The sequence below is a fragment of the Nycticebus coucang genome, chromosome 2, assembly GCF_027406575.1.
Source record: "Nycticebus coucang isolate mNycCou1 chromosome 2, mNycCou1.pri, whole genome shotgun sequence".
Lineage (NCBI taxonomy): Eukaryota > Metazoa > Chordata > Mammalia > Primates > Lorisidae > Nycticebus > Nycticebus coucang.
In genome coordinates this window covers 71,603,379-71,624,866 of record NC_069781.1, presented here as the reverse complement: position 1 = coordinate 71,624,866, position 21,488 = coordinate 71,603,379, and the positions used below count along the sequence as shown (strand labels likewise).

The 21,488-nt window shown below is 40.1% G+C and overlaps 1 protein-coding gene across 9 annotated transcripts in view; it reads left to right on the top strand.

Moving 5' to 3' along the window:
• KDM4C (lysine demethylase 4C) overlaps positions 1-21,488 on the top strand; it is a 447,042-nt gene that overhangs the window by 335,610 nt on the left and 89,944 nt on the right. The window lies entirely within an intron of this gene.

The window sequence follows — 21,488 nt, the reverse complement described above, 5'->3', positions numbered from 1 at the left end:
AGTGAGACATATCACTGTCAGGTTTGCTTCTAAATCCTCCTCTTATGTTCTCCTCTGTACTGTTTTATTGGAATAGAGTTGACTCACACAGAGACTCCTGAGTCCAGATTTTGAGACAGCAATGCTTTGTCAGTGTAGGTCCCTGAATGGCTATGGTGGGGTAGCTCCCCACTGTGCAGCCCACTATGTTACGTGAGCAAATCATGAAATCTGTTGCATTTAAGCTGTTGTATAGTTGTGACTATCTTTAAGTCAAACGCACTGTTGATTATTTCTGTTAGAATTCAGAAGTGAGATACTTGATATGGGAAGGCATATTGATGCATTTATTTGAAATGAAAAATGAGTTCAGACTTTTTCTGATAGAAAATAAGTCAGTTTTTACAAGTTGGTTTGATAATGAGGACTGCCTTCATCTGTTGGTGCAGCCATTTCACATAAATTGGCTACAGCCATTTCACAAAATTAAGCTAAATCCACAGTCTCAAAGTTTGACAAAAATATATTTAAAGCATGCATATAATTATACCCTGGAATTATATACTGGAAAATAATGTCCTTTTAGATCTATTTAACCTAAAAATTTAAAAATAAGAGCTTCATAAGTCTCAACTTAAGCATTCACAGTGGGATTTAATATTTCAAAATTCTCTGGGGTAATTGTAAGCAAAAACATTAGCAGACCTGTAGTATAAAATAGAGCTTTTAACAAGCAGTTCAAATGAGCCTTAGTTGACCTGTTTAATAAATCGGCCATTAGTTATTCACTTGTATAAATGAGATAAGTGTTTGGGCAAACCTAAGGCATATGACAGAGACTGACACCATAGCTTGGACAACGTCAGCTGTTGTAAGTCTTCCAAATTGCCCTCTTAAAATATTTGTAGGTTCTCATCAGGCAGGTGAATGGAAATGTTGAGTAACGGATCTTCCTGTAAGAAAAGTGTATGTGTAGGGGGATTGCTTCACTTAGTGTTGCCAGTAAACCTGAAATTTTATTGTTCCTTCTCCTTCCCTGAATCTCTTTTATGTGCCAGGGAGACATGTAGATATGGGATGGGCTTCAGGACGTGGGCCAAGTGTTTTAGGAAAGAAATTGAAGAATAACTAGGCGCCTAAAGTGCTAAAGGAAGGACTTGTCTGACTGGATCCAGTTTCCTTATTTTATGATTTGGCAAGGCTGGTGTGCACAGGATTTTAAACAACTTCAGGGAAACATTCCTACTTACACCCCATAGAGAGTGCCAGGGTGAGGAATGGTAATGGGAAGCTTGGACTATTGTCTTCCATGTGAATGAGTGGAAAAATCAGGGGAAATCATCAGATCTCGTAGGTGGTACTGTCCCACTAACCAAGTGTTTTCAGCAGCGTGTTCCTGGCATTCCACTTAAAGATGTTGCTGACCAGAAATGACAGAATCACACCTCACATTTCTGTTGAAAAACGTTATAACACTTCATGAGCCCAGGGCCTGTAGAGAATATGGAGAATTCTAGAAAGTTGAATAATTACACTGTATGAGGACATATGGACATTCATGTTGATGGAAGGAATCCTTGGGGTTTCCAGTGTCTGGAAAACAAGCATCTAATGCCTTAGAGATGAGCTCAGAGGAGAGACGAGAGAACGTAGATCAGGTGCAAGGCGGAGAAAGGCATGTGCTGCCTGAGAAACTCAGGGGACAGGATGAACGGTGTAAATGTTTTGCAGTCCTTTAGATACTGCAATGAGCAGGACCCTAGAGAGCTAACAGCTTCTAACAGGGCATTTTTAGGATGGTATTTTTTGGTGAATGGACAGGTAGCTATCAGGCGCTTCCCCCTTGGCATGGCCTTTATGCCTGTGAAAGTCATCGTGGTGGTGCTGAGAACAGGGTCTTCTAATAAATACCCCCAAAGCTCCCTTCTGTGAGATTTTGTCATCCCTCCAGCACAGAGACTGTGACTTGTTTATCTTTGTGTTGCTCTAGCCTCACATGGGGTGTGAGTTCATACTCAGAAAAGGTTTAAGTGAAGAATGAATCATCCTAGAATGGGCAAGTTGAAAGCTCTTCTGCAACTTAGCCCATTAGAATGGTGTGGAGGAGGGCAGCGCCTATGGCTCAGTCAGTGAGACGCCGGCCCCATATACTGAGGGTGGCGGGTTCAAACCCGGCCCGGGCCAAACTGCAACCAAAAAATAGCCGGGCGTTGTGGCGGGCGCCTGTAGTCCCAGCTACTTGGGAGGCTGAGGCAAGAGAATCGCTTAAGCCCAGGAGTTGGAGGTTGCTGTGAGCTGTGTGAGGCCACGGCATTCTACCGAGGGCCATAAACTGAGACTCTGTCTCTACAAAAAAAAAAAAAAAAAAAAAAAATGGTGTGGAGGGACTCAGACCCAAAATCCCCTGGGGAATTAACACGTGGTCTACCTGAGTTTCATTTCAGAATCTTTCAAAGGTGGGATTCAGGAGGAGTTATGCAGAGAGCACTGTTAACTAATACTATGACCAAGAGGAGACACTAGGTAAGGCCACCCCATTAAGAAGAATGATTCCAAAGTTCATCACGGCATCTTCTAGAGCCTTGCTTTCAGTTTGGGTCCTCTCTAGGGGTGATGCTGAAGGGGAGACGGCTTTTCCAGTAGCCGTGTGCAGATGCAGAGCTCTGGCCGCTTCCTGTCTGGGAGTCCCAGGGTGCTGTCAGAGGCCTGCCGGCAGTCCTTTCCCCTCAAGCCTCTGCTTGGCTCCCTCAGCCCACATTTGTCTGCTGACTTGACACCTCATCTCCAGCCTACTGGGCTGTCACACAGGCTCCGAATCTCACACTGCTTTAGAGCTGCTTCCTCGAGGGCAGGAAGATCTACAGGGAATAAAGAAGGAAGCAGACAATTTTGTCAAGCATTTGCAGTAGCAAAACCCAGAGCTGACAAAAGGAACTTGTGTCTTTTGTTCAACAGGATGAATGATCAAGTTGTGTGCAATAAAAGGAAATTGCCAGATTTAGGAGAAATGGTAAAATATAGCACCAAACATTAAGAGCTTTTTCTTCATTTGATATTGATAATGCTAACCATTGTTTATGGTTCAGTCTCAAGCAGGGATGAGACCTGCAGTTTCCCTATTGTCTATTTTCATGACGTACTCGTGGTTTTAAATTATTTATCAAATAAGAGTTCTCTCTGTTCACAAGCCTGCATATATTCATTATTTCAGGAATATTCCCCCAACCTCCCTCTTCTGAGTCTGTGTTTTTTGGAGTGGGAATGTATGTGTATATAATACAGGTGGAACATTCCTCATCTGAAATGATTAGTACTAGAAGTGTGTATAATTTCTAACTTATTTGAATTTTAGAACATTTGCATTACGTCCTTACCAGATAAACATCCCTAATCTGGAAATCCAATATCTGAAAGTCTCTAATGACTATTTCTTTTGAGTATTATGTCAGCACTCAAAAAGTTTGAGATTTTGGAACATTTCAGATTGTAGATTTGGGGAATTGGGATACTCAACCTGCATGATAGGGATATATCCTAAGAAATGCATCACTGAGCAGTTTCATTGTGTGACCATGATAGAGTGTACCAACACAGTCCTGGACAGTATAGGCCACTATACACCAAGCCTGTGTGGTCTAGCCTGTGGATCCTGGGCTACAGATCGGTACAGCCTATCACTGTACTGAATGTGTAGGCACTTGTAATATGATAGTATTTGTGCCTCTAACCAATAAAAGATACAGCAAAAATGCGGTTTTGTCTTGTAGGACCATCATTGACCAGAATGTCATAGGCACTGCATAACTGTGTGGATATGTATGTGTATATGAAACAAGGTAGTATCACTTAAACAGTAAAACTGTTGGATAGGTTGTATTCCTTCCATATTATCCCTTCTTTCAAACATGACATAGGCGAGATTCTGTCGACAATAATTATTTGAGAATTTGGGTTGAATTCCTCAACAAGGGGATTTTGGTTGGATAAAGATTGAATGAGTGGAAACATTATGTAGAGAGAGGACCAAAGAGCTGTGGAGAATTTTAGGAAAGGTCCAACTGGTAGTCTGTGGTATGTAGGTGCAAAGAGTTGCTCACATGATCACCTTTGGATCCCAGTAACCAAATTCTTAGAGAAGACAAGGCCCTAGGTGGCCTAGTGTTTGCTGCCACAGAATGTTTTAGTGAAAATAAGGAATTTAATGGAGTTAGTTTCTTTCATACAAGTGTACTATGGAACTTAGGGACAGAAAGATCATGAGCCCAGGGCTTTTAAGTTTATGAGAATGCTAATGAGCTGTGCCACTACCATGACGAAGCTTTAGGAGCCACCACATGGCCACCATCTCTTATGTCTCCCCATTTGTGAGAATGGCCTAGTTCATAAAAGGCAACTCTCTCAAGCCTGGGTCCCAGCTTAAAGACTGGAGCAGAGCCACAACCAACATCCAGCATGAGTAAGACAAACATTTCGTCAACCACTGTGGGTTTGGAGATTATTGTTATTGGAACATGAATGATGATTAATATAAAATCTATTATCAAATGCTTTTGGAAAAGGCCCACCTAGTGCCCTGTGATAGGGCCTACTTTGTTTGTAGGCTTACTCTTTAGTTACTCATCAGAGCACAAATGCCTTTGTGCAGATCTCCATGACCATTCACAAAGCCACCGCAGTAAATGCTACCCAGTGCTACATTGTATGTTGTTTAAACAACCCTTCCCCTTGTGACCTGTGTGATCTTAGTATCATTTCTGAACTGCTCTGTACCTTAGTTTCTTCATCTGAAAAATGAGAATGCTGATGCCTACCTCCTAGGGTGTAGGTGGGGATTACGTTAATAGTATATATAATACCCTCAAAGCAGTATTGGACAGGCAGTAATATTCATTATATTTATCTACAAAATTTAATTAAGCACTTACTATGTTCCATTTCCTAAATAGTTACTTATAAAAGCTTGTAACTGAGCAAGAATATGTGGGTTCAGATGCTTTTAGACTTTAAGGTTTAGGAAGAGAGGCCCAAACTAATTATGAAGAAACATAGTGTCATGAGAATCTCCATCAGGGAGCGTAACCTAGTTTGGGGGGTCAAGAATGATGGCCCTGCAGAAGTGACATTTAAGAACTAAAAGATGAGTAAGTGTAGCCACAGTGAGGGTAGGGTTGGAGGGGTGGTTATCCAGGTAAAGTGTTGGGTATGTTTAAGATCATGGAGGCGGGAAGGAGGCAAGCACATCAGAGCACTGAAAGGAAGTCAGAGGGGCAGGGTAGGAGAGGAAGTGGGTGTCCTGGTTGCTGTCTGGCAGAGGAGGGGGATGCTGGCCTTCTGGGGGGCGTCCTTGGCTGTCAGCCGTTATATGACAGTGGGAAAATACTTGTCTTCTTCAGGCCTCAATTTCCTCATCTCCAACATAAACAGTCCCTTCAGTTCCGAAATTCCTATTCTAGGATTTTTTTTTTTCTTTTTCCTTGTTTCAAGAACCGATGAGGCTATGCCTAATTGACTAATGAATTCTGATTATTTAGGGAAAACTGAGAGGAACAACAAAAGGGGCTGGGGAAATGGGCTCCTTCTGGTCTGTTGGTTAACCTGACTTCACACTGTAAGATACATGGTCACTGTGGTGGCCCTGGAGCGACTCTGGTCCTTGGGGTGACATTTAAGTTTGCTCAAGGATGGTATTATATCGAAAGCTCTGGCTAGAGGAAGCTGGTGTTTAGGCTGATGATTCTTGCCTGCTCTCCCCACTCTGCTTGTAGAAGTGTGGGATTTTTTTTTTTTTTATGTTGTGTTTTTCTTCTCAGACTGCATGGTGGGATAATTTTAGCATATGCAGAAAATAGTGCTCCCCCCGGGCTTGTACATTAACCCCTCCTGAAGTGACCGAAGCATACAGTCTCAGAGGAACTTAGTTTTTTTTTCCTTTTTTCCCCGCTCTTTTTATTTTTCATTTTAAGAAATTATTCTTCTCTAGTACATTTGAATCCCAAAGCAAGCAGGAACTTTTAAAAAATGATCTAAAATTGGTAGATACTTTTATATTCTAAAACTCCACTGGCCCTAATTGTGAATTTCTGAGTTAGGCCATACGGGATTTTGGTTGTCTGTCTTCTTATACACATTGATTGCTGCAGTACTAACATCAGAGTAGCTGTTAATCTGTTGAGTAAATGTGCCATCTGTCACAGAGGGAAACAAGGATCCGTGTTTTGTGCTGTTTCTGGGTGGAATCCCGATAGAGAAGTGAGGCTTGGGAGAGAGGGGTGGGTACGTTTGGTAGAATAGGCTTGCTCCAAGGGTGTCGCCACCCTCATTTTTTAGTCCCAGTTCTCCCGTTCCTCACAATCTTGGGAATTAAGTGCTGAGCCGGCACCACTGTCTGGACTGTCATGAGTATGCTTACTGGCCTGTGGTTTCCTCTTCCAATAACTGCTGTAGCAGTTTCCAGACAACCCCACCCCATCCCCTACATGTGTAGGGTCATCTGGTGGGAGCCCTCCGCTGACACGCACACATCCATGCTCCCTTTGCAAGGACAATTCATTTCTAGATCTTCAACTCCCCAAAGTTGACGTGCCTGAGAGCAGGCCTGCACTGCGCAGGCCTCGTGTGCCACTCCCTTTCCCAGTTGGCCTTCTGCTGTCCCCGATCTGTCATCCGTCTCTGAGCTTACTGTCGTGCCTTCGCTGCTCTATGATGGAAGACCCCTGGCATGCTAAATGCAGGAACGATGAAAAATACTGATCCCAGCAAAGATGGAAAAGAGAACTAATGAAATGGCTGGTAACAAGAATTTTTTTTTTTATAACTCAGGGGTCTTTTTTTTTTTTTTTTAACTTTTAACAAAATTGAAGGAATACCCAAAGGATATCAGCTGATAGATAGTGATGAATGGTAACTGGTGTGCGTGTAGGCATGTACTTGGAATGATTTCGCAAGAATTAAGAGACATTGCTTCAGCAAAACTCCTCCAATTCAATCCATTTATTAATGGGAATGCTTTTTATATTTTGGAAAAAAGTAAAATATAATTAAAATAACACAGAAACCTGTCTTCTTACTCTAGGGGTTTATAATACTATATCCATAAAATAATGTTTAAAGTTTCATTTATTTAATAAAGAGATGTATTTCCAATAAAAATGTTTTCTTCTTAATTACCTTTTTTTTTTTTTTTTTTTACAAACTGTAGCTTTAATCAATTTTAAGCTGAAAGGAAGTATAATGATTTTTAAGCCAAAAGATTTTTAACTTAGATCCTTGTCATAGGAAATTAAAAAAAATTAAACTTTGATTAATATGCATATTTTTGTTGCAGGGGATTATGGTAGAGTGATCAATAAGAGTTTCAAGTGTAAAACTATGTCATATTCACTCACATTCAGATAAAATTCTCTGGGGAATATGGAATAGAGGTAATGTAAGTTTAAAGAGAATAAGGAAGACTATAAAATCTGTTAAAGAAGTAGCTATTCTTCTTTCAAATGGAAACTGTAGGTATCAAATCATCATGGTAGAGGCGGTGCCTGTGGCTCAGTGAGTAGGGCACCAGCCCCATATGCTGAGGATGGTGGGTTCAAACCCAGCCCCGGCCAAACTGCAACCAAAAAAATATCCGGGTGTTGTGCCGGGCGCCTGTGGTCCCAGCTGCTTAGGAGGCTGAGGCAGGAGAATCACCTAAGCCCAGGAGTTGGACGTTGCTGTGAGCTGTGATGCTATGGCACTCTACCAGAGGGTGATAAAGTGAGACTCTGTCTCTAAAAAAAAAAAATAAATAAATAAAAAATAAAATTAAAAAAAAAACATCATGGTATTTGGAGATATTTGTTTCATTTCTAAGTGTCAATATTTAATCCACAACAAGTACAACTTCCGTAATTATTTAAATTCATGATGAGGAATTTTATGTGTCCAATTGAAAATTATGCAAGGGAGTGCATAGTTTTTCAAAATCTATCTGCATCTAGTTTATGAAGAAGGCTGGTTTGGGATGCTAGAGTGATTTCCAAATCTGGCTTTACTTCAGAATTGTTTTGGAGGACTCATCAAAAATACAGATTTCTGTATTCCCATTCAGATCTATGAATCAGAATTTCTAGTTGTTGGGGAGGGAAGGGACACATCTTTATCATGAGTCATGAGTTTTTGGTGATCCTGGTACAACCAATCCTGGAGCCAGTGTTTGGCTTTTAATTGTTTTTACTTCCAGGCCTGAAGCCCCTGCTTTGTCCTCCTGGGAGGGACCTATGGAGTAGGAAATGATAAACCCAACATCCTTAAGTACCTGTTGGTTTAAATAATGGAATGGGATCCAGGAGAAAAGGCCGTTCTGTTCATTTCTATTTAGGAAAGGTTCACATTCTCTTTAATCCATTTTTTGCTCTCTCATCCTAAAATGTGGCATTTTGACCTTTCAGTTCTTTATTATAATTTTCTAAACTTTTTTTAGTATTGGCCCAACATCTACTTAGGATCAGTCAAAAAAGCATTGAATTCAAAACTATTTGACTTCTAAAATTTGAGTCCATCAAAAATTTAGAAGCAGTGATTTCTACCTAAGTTTGTAAATCTTTTGATCATAGAAAAATTCCCTTAAGATATGAGATACGGCTATTAGGTAGTATGAGAGAGTCCAAAGGGTTTAACTTAAAGAACTAAATTTGCTACACATTACTGAGGGTGCATTGTCTTTCTGCATTGTTTTTTTTTTTTTTTTAATGTGAGAAAATTGTTGCTGTTTCCTGTGTCTCAACAAGATAAATGAACTCATTTAAAATATTTTCCATGCCTCATCTGTCCACTCCACAAGCTGTCAATGGGCTTGGATTGCAAGCTTGAATGCGAGCAGTCCTCAGCCAGGAGTACTGTTATTTTGGGTTTAAAAAAAAAAAAAGGACATTGTTTCCATAGCAGCCTTGAACTCCTTTGCAAGTGTGCTTTCACATTCTTGTAGGACTGGGTAAGAAAGTTAATGTTTGGTCCAACTCTATAATGTGTATTTGCCTGACTTTAATGAAGTCTCAACATTTTTTTTTAATTGAAGAGGTGGGGAAATTTTTCAAGAATCAAATGAGAAAGAAAAGTATTTAACATAAGTTAAAAACTAAAACAGAAAAGACGAAGAAAAATATTGGAGTTCCTAAAAACTGGAATTATAAAAATTAATATTGGATAAAGCTATCATTTCTCTTCCAGGTAAATAATGCTTCTAATTTTGCACATTTGAATTTTTTTGTAGGTCTAGTAATTAAAAAAAAAAAATTACAGATTTTTTCACAGCTTTGTTTTTACACTTAGTCATCATATGTTCCTCCATAGCACATTTATGGGAAAAATTACATATGAAGCACCGTAGTGGCACAGAATTTTTATAAGTTATTTTCATCCTCTTTTGCAGCAGGATCGAATTCTTCACAGTATTTACTTAGTGGTATTTGTAGAGAAGGCAGAGCAAAAGAAGTGATAAGTTGGAAAGCATTTTTACTGTTTCTGAGATAGTACAGATGGGTTTCTTTTGGATTTTCTGAATTTTTTCTACTTAATAATACAGTTTAATGAGTCTTTGGGGGAAGTCATAACTTTGCTTCACTGCTTATGGCTGCAGCCTGCTCACATGACACAATACTCTTGTGAGGTATAATATTAAAATCATCTCTGGTTAAAAGTGGATTTTGGCTTTCAGCCTAGCACTGAGCAAATAACCTTTCCAGTCCAAGTTAAATGTTCCCATAAGCTCCTTAAAACCAAATTTTCCTTGTTAAAAAAAGTCACTGAATATAATTCCCAAAGGGTGGGGCTATGGAAGCTCTTTAAAGTAAACTCAAAAAAAGAAGTCCTTACCATATTTTGTTGGCCTGGCCTTTCTTTTGCTAAGAATCAATGGGTACTCCTTTGCCCCATTTGGAGTGGGATGGGGTTTAATTGTAGGGCTTGAATGGTGGCATAAAACAGAATGCAGCTCACTGCCTACCCGTACCAGTGTGTCTTCCCTGGGAAACCATTGCAGAATCTCCCTCAAGCCCTGTCCTTGTACTTGATTATGTCCCCAGCTTCTCTAGCTTCCTGTTAACACAGGACCAGGCTTTCTGTAGTTTCCCCAGTAGATCAGTCCTGAGGTAGATGAAAATTTGATAGATGTACTTTTAACCTCTTCAGAGCTTTCTGTTGGAACTTGATAAGTAGATTCTTTCTCCTAAATATTTTAACATGCAGCCTTTAAGATGTCATTTACCTCTTCTAGGACCATTTTGACAGTGGCATATAGTAGTAGTTTTATTTTTATTTTATTTAAAAACATCATTTGGGGTTTTATAGAAAAATAAAATATTTATCTCCACAACTTGTTATCAGCAAGAAGGACAGGCATTTTGGATGGATGGAAGGTTTATTGGTAGAAAGATTCAAGAAGCTATTTTGTGATAAAGGATTTCTTTGCATTTTTTCCTCTAGTCAAGTAAATTGCTTGTGGGTTCTTGCTAGGAAAAATAATCCCTCTGTGCTTCTTTTAATTTGATCAGTTTTAAAATGTTTTCAGTGGGGGTTAAGCTTCCTTCACGTTAGTGCCTGGTGTAGTCACATGAAGGATTGACTTTGGAGTGGGCTAGGTTTGCAGATTGACCTTCCCACACACGTGTAGAACTGTGGAACCATCAGAGCTCTAGCACCATCTCTCCATGACTGTAAGATGCATTCTGTACTTCTTTCCTGCAACAGATAAAACTTGTAAGCATGTTTTTCTTTGACTCATTTTGTATAATAATACATGTTTCCTATGATTTGTCCATTGTACCCACCTGTCAGTTTCAGAATAGACAGACACAGGAATACCAGTCCTCTGTTGTGATTTTTCATATTTAATTACTGATAACTGTACTTTTTCTGGAAGGGGAAGAAGTAATTGAATATTTTGTTCTTGCTCATTAGGTAAGTTTTCAAGCAAAAATATTAATCCCAATGGGGCATGGAGGCATCTTATGAGCAGATGAGCCATGTTGTGAAAAGACACCATAAACCCTAAAATTTGGGGGGGGAAACCCCAAAACCACTACTGCTTGAAGGCTCTTTCTTTAATGTGATTCTCTGCTGAATTCATACGTATTTCAGATTAACCTAAGCAGGCGACTTTTCCTTCTCTGAGGGCTCTCAGTTTTCAGTGGGAACTTTCAGTTTGTCAATTTTCATAGGAATGGCTTTAATCTAATCCAAGTTCAAAGCCGAGGTCTGAATTTACTTTTGAGAGGAAGATGAGAAACCTGAGTAAGATTCTGGCAAACTTCACAGAAGCCTGGTAATAGAATGCAGTGATTTTTCTACCTCACTATACAGATTTTTTTTTTTTTTTTTTTTTTTTTACTAAAATACTTTTTACTTAAAATCATTTAAAGAAAGGGAGAAATACATGTCCCCTGTACCTTCGGAGGGATCTTTAGGCACAGATGTTAAGAGTTAGATAGATACATGATATTAGTGAACCTATTTTAAAAAAAATAACATGGCTATTTCAGTGAAAACAAAATATTTCAAAGTCTTTAGTGGAAATCCTAAATATAGCAAGGAGATTTTATTTCCTTCATAAAAATAAATCTGAGAAGATACTGAGTTAAGCCTTGGTCATCGCATTTACCATCAGAGTGGGAGCAGAGGAGTGAAGAAAGAATGCCTTGGGCTACAACAGGAAGACATATGCAGGAGAAGTCACATGTGTTGAGCGAGGCCTAACATGGGAACTCGGTAGAGATTAGGTCAAGAAGAAGAAAGACAAGTCCGTGATGCTTGTCCTGACACAGGACTTGGACCACAAGCTCAGCAAATGCTCGAGCAAGCACTGTTCTGCTCTCTTTTATGTTTAGAGAGCATTATTTAACATTACACTCTTTCTGTCCCTTTGTGGTATATTCCTCTGGATAACTGGGGTGATCTGATTTTTTGTCCTGTGTGGGTCTTGTACCCAAGCTCTTTTGCCATTTCCTTTGGCAACCTGAAAAGAATTGATGGATCACCACATTCTACTCTTTCTGTTCCCACCCTCCCCCCACCCCCCCTCCAATCTTTAAAAGAAAAATCACACCAGTGACCATGTTTGTAATGCCTTTTATGTTTAGAGAGCACTTATGTATCCGTTTCCACATTAAATCCACAGCAGTCCTGTGTAGTACAGCTGTAGACTCTAAGATCTAAGGTTCAGAGGGGCAGGGTACCTTGCCCCCAAACCCCAAAACTCTATTTCTTTTATTCTTGCAAGTAGGGGTAAGAGTGTTCAAGTTAGTCTGGAAATCTGCTCAGATGCTAATGAGTATTATGAGCCCCGGGTGTTACCTTTATTATAAAAAATACTAGAGGCCTTGAAGTCGTCTTCTTTACCTGAGGGTGAGGGTATGGGAGGCATTTGAATATGATTCCAAAGAAGTATGTTTTTCCTTTATAATTTAAGATTGAAAACTACCGCTTCGACCCCAAAAGGTAGCACTAAAATATTAACATAAATGTACAACATTTAGACAAAAGAAGTTTGTGTTTTACTACCGTGAAGCTTGACGGGCTCCTCTTTCCTGGGCTCGTATTTTTACATAGGCAAACACACAGGGGAATAGAGGAGCGGGAACGTCAGGATGGACCAGAATACTTTCATCTCTTAAAAAAGACCACACTTTAATTTTATGATTGGCAGTGAGCCGTAATATAAGCAGTGAACGTCTCTTAGAGTAGGAACATGTTCATTTACACATCTGCTTGGGTAATTCAGTGTTGTGGTTTGAAAAGATCTCATAGAAATGGAATTTTTAAGTATGAAGAAAATTTCATTAAGAAATAAGGGGAGAAGGAAAACTTATTATAAAAGCCATGCCAAGAATAAGTAACCTGTGGCCTAGCATCTGAAAAATATTTACTTTGAATTGAAAAGATGTCGCTCTTGGGCTGAAAAGGTAATTGCCAGGCCAGGCCAGTATCTGTTTGGAGTCATTTAGCCAATTTGTCATCACAGAAAAAAACATTGTAGATAATGTGGGTGAGGTAGTGTTGTTTTCATGAAGAAAATCTTCACATCACAGATTTGCCTTACTCCTCCGTTGCCTCTTTTGAGGACATGTTCATGGCTAGCAGGAAAGACAGGAAGATGGAGAGTATGACATCATCTTTTTGGTTCATTGTGGAAGTGAATCTGGCAGTTATGATTCTGAGACACTCTGAGGGAAAAAACAGCACTAAAGATAATCATAGTTTATGACCCATCTTTTATTATTATTATTATAAAACATTAAAAGAATAATACAAAAAAAAAGAAAAAGAAAAACCCAGGGATCCCCTAATCTAAACATATGTTTGTCATTCATTTAAATCTCTATTCAGATGTGGGCAGGATTATTGTCATCACCGTATTCATATAATTTATGTTCCAAACTTCTTACTTTCAGATTGATTGTGGACATTTTTAATTGTTCTCCATCAGTGGTTCTTGACTTTTTTGTGTCATAGACTCCTTTGGCAGGCTTTGGTAAAGCCAGTGGTCTTCTTCTTAGAAAAATGTTTTTAGATATTGAAAATCTAATGCAGAGGATTACAGAAGAAACGATTATATTAAAGTACAGTTATTAAAATATTTTTAAAAATTTGTGATGTAGTAATGTACTAATGTGTTTAGTATAATAAAAAGATGCGGAAGATCAGTAGTTATGTAATCACTGAGGAAATCACTAAGGAATTGTGAGCAAAGTGTTTTGAAGGTGGAACAGAAGGAAGTCGAGGAAGTCCCCCAGACACCCTAATCTGGGGCAGTGTTTTTCAACATTTTTTTAACGCACGGTTTACTTGAACCTATAGTTAAAATTGCACGACACCCTTAAATTATGTTGATCAAGAAAAGAGTCAAAAAAAGAATGTTTACTGTGCTTTGAACTTCTTTCAAACATAATTTAATTAATGATCTTTAAAAATTTTCACAGCAGACTGATTAAAAATTACTGATCTAGTGAAGGAAGCCACTCAGTTGCCTTTAGAATGTGAGGAGTTAGGCTGAGGTTGAAGGGTGATCACACTGGACCAAATTTACTGAAGGATGAGAGTAGCATTTCTTACCTTGTACTTGTACTATGTCCCATGTACTGTGCTAAACTTCTTATACTCGTGTGTACTTCTCTTAACCCTGAGGCAGCCTCAGGAAGAGTAGGTGCTGTTATCATCATCACTTGAACAGGGACGCAAGTAAGATTAGAGAAGTTACCCACCGTTCTTAATCACCGTTCTTGTCACTGCCAAAATATTGGTCATTTACCAGCCCTCAAAGGAAGTCTACCTAAGTAATGCAGAGGCAATGTCCTGATTGGTAATGCAGTGTGAGGCCACAGGGAAGCAGAGACGTGAGTCTACCCCAACCTTGGGCCACAGGCTGCTTCACTGCCTTCTGTCTCTTCCCTGCAATGGGAAATGTAAAAGGAATTTCCAAGCAGCCCTGAGTGCCATTTGAGATTAAAATCCTGAAGTTTGCCCTATTTAGAACACAAATCACTAACCTTGATGGTAGGTGATTTTTCTCCAGTAGCAGCCACCTCAGAAACCTGAGTAGAAAGAAGGTGGCAGTTGGGAACTGCAGGCGAAGGGGTGGGCTGTGGACAGGACAGCCTGTGTGCACACAGGGGAACCAGACCCTGAATCAACTCTTCCTGGGGCTGCACTTGTCTGACCTGAGGAAGCGCTTCCTCTGAAGGGTCACAGGGACACATCTGCACTGCGTTGACTTTATAGCCTGTCATCACCTCTTCCTCCGTTTTATTTGGAGACACAATGCTGGGGTATTTCAACTCAATCATAAATTGTCTTAGTATGGTCTGCTGCTAGCATAATTGAAGGACAGGAGGCAAAGAAATTGGGGCAGGCCACAGGCAGAACAGTTCATGGGTGACTGTTTCTAATAGGGGTCAGGTGCACTCAGGGTCCTTGGGGCGGCTTCTGGTGTTCAGAGCAACACCCAACTTCAGCACAGCCACTGTGGTGGTGTTAGAGAAAAATGAGATCTCTTTATTGTTCCTTTCCCCAACCTCTCAAATAAGTGTCCTTCGCCAAAGTGCATATATGCGGCAGGAGTGTCTGTAACAGTTCATTTAAACTGTTAAAAATGCCTGGTGGAAGTTGGGCCAGAGGGAAGTGCTTGAAACCGCCTTGTGGGACAGTTTCTTAGCTGCAGATGTGAGAATCAGAAGATGCCTTTGCTGTCCCAACCCAAACCTCACAAAAGAATGCAGTTTCAATAAATACAAAGAAAACAGAGGTTTGAGAAACTGTACACACATCTCTAAAACACACACACACATTTAGCAAAACCATTGCAACCTTGCATGCTGTTGGATATTTACACTGTCTGAAAACAAATACTGCAAAGGATAATTAGTTCTTATCTTTTGATTTATTTATTTATTTATTTTTGGTCAGGTATCTTTAGGCATTCAGGCTTGAGGTCAGAAATACATAGAAAATGTGTTTTCTAGACCTGGCTTCGATAATGCCAATAGCAGATCATATCTGATATCCATAATAAATATTTTTTTGCTTGTCCTTGGAGCAATAAAAAGCTTGTTAAGCCAGCCTTCCTAAACTATACCAGATAAGACAATTGTGTGTCTTTTAATTTAATGCAAATGAAACAATTATAGTACTATGGTTTCCAACATTAATTCAGAGAGGTCTAGAACTAGGGAAGTTGAAGTTAGTTGAGAAATCCTCTTAAGTTGTAAGTAATAAATCTGGGTCTCTTTTTATGGGATGGGGAACACACACAACAGGGGCTCTGCCAGGGCACAATTGTACCAAAAGAGACAGTGTGACCTTTATTTTGTTAAGCAAATAATTCAGTAATTCTGAGTTCCACTAATAAATGCGTTATTTAATGAGAGTAAGAATTTCTGTTCTGTCTCTGGTAAATAATAATTTCAAATAATGAAATTTCCTCTAGGGAATAGGTGCTCTTTAGTATTAACATAAGAAGAAATAAAAATGCAAATATGAAGGTGCTTAGAGAACACTCTTTTTGCAGTGAGGAGGCTTTTCTTTCCCCGCCCATCAGCTAGAAGATATTTAGTGACACTGGTGAGTACATAGAGTAATACTTGTTTTAAGGACTAGAACATAGATCTCTATATGCAATAATTGTTTGCCCCCTTTGCCCTTTAGATTTGAAATAAACTTGAAGGATGGAGCCCAAACAGGCTCTGAGAGAAGGAAAAATGATAAGTGATTGATTTTTTTGACATAGATAACATTGCCTATTTTGTGATTCAGCAAATGCTGCTTTATACTATCAGTGAAATGCTTCTTTGAACATGAGATTGTGATGTTGCCTTTAATATTTATTTGCAAATGCTGCTTTTACATATCAGTCTCTGCACAGCTCAAATAGTGCAGAGGGGGAGCTCTGTTTTTCTGGTGAGAGAGGCCTAGAAAAGAAAGGCCGGTGTTTTAGCAGCCAGCCTATTTTACCCACTAACTTCTTACCAGTTCACTTCTGCCTACTCAGGCCATGTAAGTTTTGCTGTTTCTGTGACTTGCCTTTGTGCCTGTGCCTGGGTAGAATTCAAAATCAGCTCTAACTTCACAGCCCATTCTGCTAATGACTGTGATACACCACGGATTTCTTACATGGAGGACTGTGGTGCTGGTCAAGGTGCTCTCCAGAGCACTTGTACACTGTGACAGCTACCTCTAATATAAAATTCTGGTAGGATTTGTCCAAAGGCGAACAAATATAGAGAATTGCCTGACTGACAGGCATGCCTAGCTAAAAGTTGCGCTGATTTTTTGGATGGGCTAGGCTGTGGGATTGCCTGGTTGCCTGAGGCTCAGCTCTGAACCACTCAGAAAACTGTAATAACACAGAGTCCTAAGTTCCATCTTAAGATTAGCTGCTGTACCTAGGCCGTCAGCACCCCCTCACCTTGGCAGGTGAAGGTCATGCCAGAGTGCTATGTGAGATCTCCCAAGATCCCCCCTGTTCAGCCTGCCCTCTTGGCTGTACTCACACTTCTTGACTCAGTTTTGCTCATATTTTTCTACTTCTGAGCTTTGTCACTTCCACCTGGAATGTCCTTTCTCTTCCCTCATCCCACTGTACATGCAGTGGCTGAAGCCTGCTCATCTTAAGGATGAACTCCAAGTGGCCCTCCTCTTGCTGGCTTTTCTAGTCCTTAACACCCCACTCGGCAGCTTCTTCATGCCCTGTTGCAGGTCCCATGTCCCCGCCACTGCAGTCTCAGTCAACAGGTAGTGTGTCCTCCAGTAACTCTCCAGTGCAGTGCATATGGTGAGGAACAGAAGCAGTGCTTATGGTGTCTGAATGCCAAGAAATTAACTGCAGGAAACTTTGGAGAAACCCCATTTTTACTTTGAATTCTTTGAAACCAGCAGGATGGAACTCACCCAACCATGTCTAGGACTCGGTGACTCTTGGCCCTCACAAGTGACCTATTTACACTGTCCTGCCACATGATGGACTCTGATGACCTGAGCTGCTTCCTTCGTCTCTATTTGGTGTCCCTCAAGTGGCTGCCATGAAAGTCACTGCTGTCTTTACAGATCTGCTCAGTGGATTGGTGCAGGTGCTGGGTAGTCACCAGCAAGGCTCATGTGCTCCCCTCACTTCTGCTGTGCTAGTCCCGCCCTTTCTCCTAAACCCAGCAGGCTTTATATTTTCTATTGCAGTTACCACCACAAAGCTTGTGTTACAGCCATTTTTATATGCTAGGTTAGGCTCCTTAAATACAAGGATCTGTATCTTTTTCATTGTTGTATCTCCATTTGCATCTTACAAAAAGTGTTTTATGTAGAAGATACTTAATAAGTATCAAAATGGCTAAAAGAATGAGTTAACACACATTATAATAAGGAAACAATCATTCACTTAGTTAATGGATATTTATTAGGCAGCGGCTTTGCGCAGTCAGTGTACTAGATTAAAAGGTGTTTCCAAAGGGACTCCTGTGGTGATCTTGTGATGTGATCTGTTGATCCCAGAGAAAACAAAGTATGATTGTGCTGTTGACATAGTACTTTGTAAAAGTCATTCGTTAATTTGTCAGTTTGTGTCTGAACTGCTGTGGCCTTTAGTTCTAGAATTCTTTTGTGATTCTTATTTAACATCTTCTCAGCACCAACAATGACTCTTTAGCCTTGTTTTGAATAAATGTAGCCTCATATCTGATCTTCAGCCACCTCTGTCCATTTGTCTGGCTCTGTCTCTTTGCCTAGCTGAGCTCATCCCCTTGCCCCTTCCCTTTTAGCCCGCCACTTGACCTTTTCTGAGCTTTATCACCTTTTGCAGTGTGAATCTCACCAAACAAAAAGCAATGAGATAAATGGCTTCTAATACCTATCATAAATAAGGATTTAATTCAACATCCTTAGCATCATGAGCCATTTATTTTAATGCTGTGAACTTGGAGTGCCTAGGAAATAACTTTTTGAGGAGGAGAAGCAGAGGACATTCCATGTTGTGAATGGTCGCAGAGTGTATGGAATTCTGTTTTACTGTATGTTTTTTACTGTGTGTGTGGGGGGAGGGGGGAGGGGATGCTGCATATCAATTCTGCCTCTCACAAAATAGCCCAAGCCTTGCAGTGTCAGTGTACTGGGATGACCTTGCTTTTCTTGTCTTTTTTTCTTTTACATGTTTATAATACAATTCTTTTTTCTTAGAGTAAAATATACATAAAATTTACCATTTTAACCATTTTTTAAGTGCATAGGCCAGTGACATTAAGTGCATTCGTGTTGTGCAACCATCATCACCACCCATCTTCAGAACTGGGACTTTTGCAGTGTCCCCTTTTCTTTCCCTCTTCAGCCACTTTTTAGCTCACTGGGTAAACTAATTTCTCTTGGTATTAATCTACTTCTCTCTTTTCCTTCTGAGTCTCCCTCTCATGTGGCAGTTGTTACGTTCTGCTTTCCATTCTGGCCACGTTGTTACATGTCTGCCCCAGTAGGCTGCACGATTCAGACCTCATTCTAGCAGTGTTCCCCCAGTCAGTCTTGGCACATGAGTGATTGACTTAATGAATACTGATAAGCAGAGCATAAATCTTACAGGTAGTGTTAAAAAAAAAAAAGGATTCCGCTGTAAATCTTATATTTAAAGGCATAGAAGAAAAGGAAAAGCCTCAGTCCTCCGACTTGCCTGCAACAATATTGATGTCCTTTAATTCCCTATTGGAGTTGTGAATGTTAGCTAGATGTGTCGTGCCTGGAAAACGTGTTTGGGAGAGCTAAAAGAAGGAGGAATTAGCTGTTGTGTCATTATCATTAGCTTGTGTCTTGTTTGATAGGGAAATTACAATTAAAATAAAAAGCATTTGTGCCTGTTTTGGAATTACATGCCTGTTTATAGGGGGAAAAAGAGTCATAAAACTGGCAAAACAGCAACAAAATTGTATCACAAATCACATTAACAGGACACAAAGGGCAGGAGACATGCTTGGAACCTCCCGCCCCGTCACAGCTCATCATTTCTTGATGCCCTTTGCCAGGCCGGATGCTCAGGGAAACCTAATGATACACAAAGCCTCATCGCCAGATACTTCATTACTTCCTCAATTCATTAGTAGCCTTAATGGCCTGTACCAGCGGAGTAAGCATGGAAATCCAGTCCTCTAAGAAAGTACAGTGCTCCATAAATCACGCCTGCCTGAGGATTCTCTTGGCCCTTGACACTGAAGAATAGGTGGGAAAAAATCCATTGTACTTCCTTAATTCCCTTGTACTAGAGACTGTCAGAATAAGGGACATCTTTTAACTTTTTAACCCTGCAACCTAGTGGTTCTCAAAGTATGAGCCCTGGTTCAACATTGTCAGCATGACTGGGAGTGTGGTAGAAACGCAGAGTCGGCAGCCTCACCCCAGATGTACCGAAACCCTAGCGACAGGCCAGAGTCACCTCCAGGCTTGGCATTGACCACGCCAGAACTGTCCCTGTGGAAATACTCACTACTAGCTTTTTGCTAGGTGGTCAGTTCCCTGGAGTCCAGTGCTCTCTAACACTCTTCTCTCATTCCCCTCCCACCAAACACAGACTTTGGAATTTTATTTTTTAAATTTATTATATATTTTTATACAAAAACTCTATTTATATTGAGGAGGTTGGGAGTTAACTTAGGTTTTTTCTACTTCCTTCTCCAGCCTTAACTCTCACACGGGTAGGCACTCTGTCTGACAGATTCTTTACTTGATTTTTCTCGTAATTCTCAAAGGTTCATTCTGAAGACAAAATTAGCAGTGTTTCCGCAGGCCAAGGAGAGGGAAATCCTTAACTAATCCAGCCTTCTAGCAGCAGCACTTACCATATGAGTCTTAAGTATGTTTAAGAATCTCTGGAAACATCATGTTAAAAACATTCTGAGTAGCACTGTTTTATAAAATAGGGCAGTTGCCTCACACTGACCCAGGGTTTCCTCTTCTTTTCATTGTGGATTCTGGAGTAGTGTTGAGGCTTTGGGCTGAGAACTGTACCCTTTGCTGTCCTCTGCTTGTCCTTGTTTGGCACTGGCGCTCATCTACTTTGGTTTCCCTGTTGATATAGTTCTGTTTCCCTTGGATTAGGAATTCCACACATTTTCTGGTCCTCTGATGGCAATTTTTCTTTTCTTTTCTTTTTTTTTTTTTTTTGGTTGTCAGTGTTATTTTGGTTTCATTCATTTTCCTATATGTGTAGGTAGAGTTTGGAGCTGGATAGGTGTTAACAGGGTCTCGTGCACCATCTTGATCCAATCAGTTTTTGCTTTTCGTAAAGTCATCTTCTTTCTGTTGTCCTCAAACATGACTCTTTGTTCCAGCCATTCTAGTTCCATGTAATATTTTTCCCCTACTTCTTTCATTTAACATCTTAAGAAGTGTCAGGATTAGATTCTGCCCAGATAGGTATTTCAGCCAGTGTGGAGAAAAATTGATTTAGCCATCGGCAAATGAGAATGGAGTCAGAAATACTACACAGACTGTATTACAAGATACATGCAGAATGACTTCTCTGATGGGTTTTGTGTGGTTCTGTCTCTGAAAGAACCTGTGTGATATTTAAGTCAAACTCTTTTTTTTTTTTTTTTACAGTTTTTGGCTGGGGTCTGGTTTGAACCTGTATATGGGGGCTGGCGCCCTAGTCCTTTGAGCTACAGGCACCACCCGTAGTCAGACTCTTCAACTCCGAGAGTAAATACCTTCCAAAGCATTGAATTACAGTATAGCGCAGGTTGAGTTTCTAAGGACACCAGAGGATGTATCCTCTCTTGGATTCCAAGTATTGAATCCTTTCAGGGCCTTAGTGTATTTTCTGTGTCTTCTGCCTATTTGGAGTGCCTCCATTTAATGAGGAAGTTAATAGGGGCAGAGGCTGAGAGGTACCAGTTTTTTAATTAGTAAATCTCAGCACTTTGTCCTACTCATGAAAGACTCTAATTAGGAAAATAAGAAACAATTCCACTTTTCATATATCTGTCAATTGCTAAACTTATTCAAACACTGACCTCTGTGTT